This window comes from Gopherus flavomarginatus, chromosome 2 (genome assembly GCF_025201925.1).
Source record: "Gopherus flavomarginatus isolate rGopFla2 chromosome 2, rGopFla2.mat.asm, whole genome shotgun sequence".
NCBI classification, from domain to species: Eukaryota; Metazoa; Chordata; order Testudines; family Testudinidae; genus Gopherus; species Gopherus flavomarginatus.
The window spans coordinates 30373697-30379696 of NC_066618.1; positions in this window are offsets into that span (position 1 = coordinate 30373697).

A 6000-nucleotide genomic window follows, 5' to 3' on the forward strand; every position below is an offset into this window, starting at 1 on the left:
TCAAACGTCATTGGTGTTTTGTCCATATTTCCTATTTGTGACAGTTTAAATGCATATTCCTTTCGACATTTTATAATAAACCTTTGGAAAGATTTGATTTTTTTTCTTCCAGATCTCTAGGCAGCTTTTGCGCTATCTTTGTTCACCAAGAAGACAGAGACCATGACAGTTCATGAAGCAAGTACACCAACCCGCTGATGCGACAAACATTGATGGCTTTACTGACTTGTATTTGTCGTCTTTTGACATTTGCAGAGCATGCAGATGAATTCCAGTTCTACTGACAATGTACCCATTTTGTCGACATTCAACAACCCAATTATTGAGATCTTTCTCTAGCTCAGGCAATGAAGCGCACCTCGTTGGCCATTTTTTCTTGCTTCTTGGCATGTCTTTTAGTGTTGTTTTATTTTTGCGTCATTCTCTTACTTGCTTCTCATTGATACAGAATTCACGAGCAGCAGTGCAATTGTTGTTTGCTTCTGCATATTCAACAACTTTAAGTTTGAACGCTGCGTGATAAGACCTTTTTCTTTTGATTTCACCATCGTTCTTTTTAAATACTAGTATGAAAATAGATTATTATTGTAGTTCTAGATTTTGTAGGACTTTATATAGGAATGTCACCTGCTTTATCACTGTCAAATTATTATTGTTCTTTGTTTATTTCAAAGCAGCCCTGTAGATTGGCATGTCTGCAGGGATAACAGGCTATTTCAATTTTATTAGAGATTCCATCGATTCTGCTCGCTATATTTTCATATTGGCTCGAGACTTATGAGCTCCATTTCAAGCCAATCTAGTCCACTAAACAAAGCTTTTGCAACTTTAAAAGGCTGCAGTATTGACATTAATAAATGGGTCGGCAAACTTTGGCTCCCGGCCTGTCAGGGTAAGCCACTGGCGGGACGTTTTGTTTACCACTTCCACTTCCCATAGCTCCCATTGGCTGGGAATGGTGAACTGCGGCTACAGGGAGCTGAAGGGCTCCAGGCCTGCAGTCGCTCCAGGTAGACAAAACAACAATGTATTAGATATTCAATTTAATGATTCCATAGAGTTTAAAATCATCAAATTTTGGTGTAGACCCATTTATAAGCCGACTCTCACTCTTTGATGCGTCACTTTTTTACCAAAAATATTCGACTTATGAACAAGTATATACAGTATATTACAAAGAACTGACACAAAATGCAAGGCATCATTACCAGTTACTTCAATTAAAAATACCAATGAAAAGACAGGGCAAGAGGACTATTTTAATTGAATTCAATAGTACTTTATTGAACTCATTACAATTCTTGTGAAATTTTGCTAGAAGCTGGGAATGGGTGCCAGGGGTTGGATCATTTGATGATTACCTGTTCTGCTCATTCCCTCTGAAGCACCTAGCATTGGCCACTGTCAGAAGACAGGATTCTGGGCTAAATGGACCTTTGATCTGACCTAGTATGGCCATTCTTATGTTCTTATGTGTACAATGTTATAAGTAAACTTTAATCATGCTATTTACCTTATAACATGGAACCAAATTGTTTATTTTAAATAACTCTTTATTAAGATTTCTAACACCAAATAGTGCTAAATTCCTATAAAAACATATTAGCCTGACTAAAAATTAGTAGCCCAATGAAAGGCATCAATTCTAACACACATACTCTGGTCTATTCAGTTCTCAACCTCTTCTCTCCAACCCAACCCATTTCTGGCTACTCCTCTCACAATCCATCATAGGCATGCAGTTCAGTCGGTTTTCTTGCCTTCCTCACAGCCTCTCGGAAGCACAGCTGGGTTAGAAACACTAGGATTTGAGGTTCATATAATGCTGTTATAGTTACTGACTCATCAGTGCGGGTAAATGTTAAAAGAGCCAGCTCCCAGAGGTAAATGAGACCCCTGTGCAGGTGGACTTTGTGCTTATGTGGGGGGAGCTTGAAGTTTTTGCAGAGTGAGGTTTCTTTCCCCCAATCAGCCTTCTGGCCTCTGTCAGGGGAAAGGCTGCACAACTGAACCTAGTCTGTGGTTTCATACATGGCCAAAGCCCTGTAACCTGCATTAGAACTAATTAAATGCCTGGTACGTGAGAGCTGGGGATAGACAATGAAGTGCCACTCCCCAAGGTATATTTAATAAAGTTGCAGCCTGCCGTTTAAATCTATCCCATGTCAATCATTCACCTTCTTGTACTAGTGAAAAGTAGAGCTGTGCAAAACCTGGACAGTTAATTTACAAATCCGCCCCCAAACTCTATGTCTTACACATTTTGTGGACAGGACATGCTCAAAATTACTTTAACCTTCTCACAGTCTAGTTGTAAACCCTCTACTGTTAGAAGGTGTCCAATATACAGCAAAGCTGATAGGCGCAGTGTCTTTTTTCTTACTCAGTTTTAGACTCACTTGGCATGCTGTGTTGAGCAGCATAACCAGGCTATGACTGAGAACAGCATTAGCCTCTTCGAGAGAGTCTACACAACCAAACTAAGGGTATGTCTACACAGCTGACGTTAAAGCGCTGTCATGGCTGTGTAGTCGCAGCTCCAGCACTGGGAGAGAGCTCTCCCAGCGCTGTAATAAAACCACCTCCACGAGTGGAATAGCTCCCAGCACTGGGAATACGGCTCCCAGCACTGTAGCAATATCTACACTGCCACTTTACAGTGCTGAAACTTGCATTGCTCAGCGGTGTGTTTTTTCACATCCCGAGAGAAGAAAGTTTCAGCACTGTAAGTGGCAGCGTAGACTAGGCCTTAGACTAAGGGCTAGTCTACACTACCGCGCTACATCAGCGCAACTGCACCGACGCAGCTGGGCCACTGTTGCGCATCTGGTGAAGATGCTGTAGGCTAACAGTAGAGCACTCTCCCATTGGCATAATTACTCAACAAGAGGCAGAAGCTATGTCAGTGGGAGAGCATCTCCCGCCGACATAGCACGGTTGATGTAACTTACATTACTCAGGTGATGGCTTTTTCACACCTGTGAGCGAGGTAACTTACATTGACTTAAGTGGTAGTGTAAACAAGCCCTAAGATGTTATCTGCAATTGCCTCAGCTTCCTCAAACCTCTCAACTAAATTGAAATGCCAAATAGCATTCACAGTCACCTTCATCAGCTAAGAGTCCAGAAAGTAGTCAATTACGTGCTTTCTGCATCAAGTTTTAGCTGCAAGGACCCATCTAGAACACCTAAACCAGAAAAGACCTTTGCTTTTTATTAAGTCATTGCAGTGTCTGTTCAATTGTTGGTAAAGGATAACAACATTATAGAGCTTTATTGAGATGTAAGGAATCAATACATATGTGGAGTTTGCCTGCTTGTTTTTTTTTAAGCTATGTTGCTGATTCAATGTCAGTTCCTTAAGACTCCCATCTTAGTCCTCTCAGTCCTCATCCTGAAAAGAAACCTGCACAACACCTTGAAATGACAAACCCAGGATCTTACATTCATAATTTTGCTAGATACTGAAAATCACGCACTGAATACAGACACTGGACCTATGGCTTATTGCAACAATCTATATTCCACTTGAACCCCTCCCCCCAGCTTTTTTTCCTTCCCCCTCCTCCCATGATTGGAGAGGTGTTAATGGGCCACTTCACCTGGAATGGTCCCTTGAAATGTGTAGTAACTATTTATGCTAAACAGTCTGTTCCACCTTGCATTTAGCTGGACACTCTGATGGCCAGTCTACACTGGCAATGCTAAAGTGCAGTGCTCTCTCCCAGCACTCTAAAAAACCCCACCTCCACGAGGGGTGTAGCTCCCAGTGCTGGTGCACTGTTTACACTGGCGCTTTATAGCACTGAAACTTGCTGCACTCAGGGGTGTGTTTTTTCACACCTGAGCCAGAAAGTTGTAGTGCTGTAAACTGCCAGTGTAGACAAGCCTCAAGTCTGGGTACATTTCTCAGACCTGAAGAAAGAGCTGTGTATAATCTTGAAATCTTGTCTCTCACCAATAGCTGATGATGATCCACTAAAAGATATTAATTCATCCACCCTGTCTCTTCAAAATAAAGTTCACTTGTGGAAAATCTTTGAGGTAATCTTTATAAATCATAAAGGATTGGTCTAAGGTAAGGGCACAAATACATTTTATTTTTCCCTTTTGCTGTTCTCCTTTAAAGCCGGATTATTGGTTTTAAAAATGGTGATGAGTCAGAAACCGGCAGCATCCAACTATCTACTGCTGCTTCAGGACTTTGGGACAATGTGTCCCAGGATGTTGGGTGCTCCCCGTATCATATTGCCTAAAGAGGTGAGACTCACCAAATACATAATCTGTGACTTTAAATTAGAGATGGAAACTGGAAGACACAAAGCACAGTCCAAATTCTGACTAGTGACTGAAATTAATGTTACAAGGGAGAGACTGAGATAAACATTTTGTACTGCAATTATAAGGAAGTGTGGAAAGACAGTTCCTCAAATTATATACTAAGATGTAATGATAAAGATATACTAAGATGTAATGAAAAAGTAAAAAAGAAAAACTGCCCAACTTTATGAGAAAGGAAAGAGACTTCAGAGAAAACGGTGTTTGACAACTTTGGGAGAAAGTTGAGAGAATACAGAGACAGCACTCCCACTGAATCAGGGATAAACAATGATGATGACAAATAGCTATAAAACTCCATAGACAATATGAAGCCTGGGGAGACTGTACTAACAGCAATAATGCCAATTCTAGGTATTCAAAAACTCATGTGTCAGGCCTTAAAAATCATGAGATTAATATATTTTGTGTTCTTTACCTTTATTTTCTGGTTTTGAGCTTTAGTGTGCAGTCAGGTCACATTTTAAAACTTCTCTCATAGGGATGCCAACTTTCTAATTGCTGAAAAGCAAACACCCTTGTCCTGCCCCCTGCTCACTCCATTCCCACTCCCTCCATCGCTCGCTCTCCCCCATCCTTGCTCACTTTCACTGCAAGGCCCAAGCAGGCATAGGCACCGACTCTATGAGTGCTCTAGGGCTGGAGCAACCATGGGGAAAAAATGGCATGTGCTGAGTACCCACCGGCAGCCCCTCATCATCTACCCCCCCCCCAGTGCCTCCCACCCGCTGGCATGTCCAACAGATCAGCACTTCCCCCTCCCTCCCACTGCAATCAGCTGTTTCATGGTGGGCAAGAGGCTGGGGGGAGGAGCGAGGATGCAGTGTGCTCGGGGGAGGGCAGAACTGGGTAGAAAGAAGCAGGGCGGGGGTGGAGTGGGGGTGGGAAGAGGCAGGGCATGGGTGATGCCTTAGGAGAAGGGGTGGAGTAGGGGTGGGGCCTCGGGCAAAGCTGAGGGTTGAGCAATCCCAGGCACTTTGGAAAGTCAGCGCCTGTGCAAGCAGGCACCAGGAGAAGGGCAGGAGCTCCAACAGTTTGAATGTGGGAGATAGAATGTGTGATTCAAATACCCTTCACCTCACCAGGAAGAGATTTTAAACACTATGGTAAAATGTCTATACAGTAATGTTACAGCCCCAGTCTGCTAAACCAGGGCAGCAGGGCATTTAATTGCAGTGTAGACATACCCCAGAAAGCTCAGGGGGGCTGAAGTGGAGGCTCCCAGGTAGGGACTACCAAGGAAAGGAGCTGCAAATCTGGAGCATCTCCACCAGCCGCTTGTGGAGTGCAGGGGCACTTAGCTGAGGTGGCGACTAGGAAGAGCAGGAGGGCGCTTGGGGCTGGAGTTATGGGAGGAGGTTAGGGGTGTGGGAGCAGGGTGTGGACTGGGGGCAGGAGGGCGTGTGGGCTCTGGGCTGGGGGTGCAGACTCCGGGGTGGGACCAGAAATGAGCAGTTCATGGTGTGGGAGGGGGCTCCAGGCTGGGGCAGGAGATGGGGGGGCAAGAGGGGTTGAGGGCTCCAGCTGAGGGCTCTGGAGTGGGGTAGGGGCTGAGGGGTTTCGGGTGCAGGAGAGGGCTCTGGGTTGGGGCCAAGGGAGTTTGGAGGGGGCTCCAGGCTGGGGCAGGGGTTGCAGGAAGGGGTGCAGGCTCTGGGGTGGGGC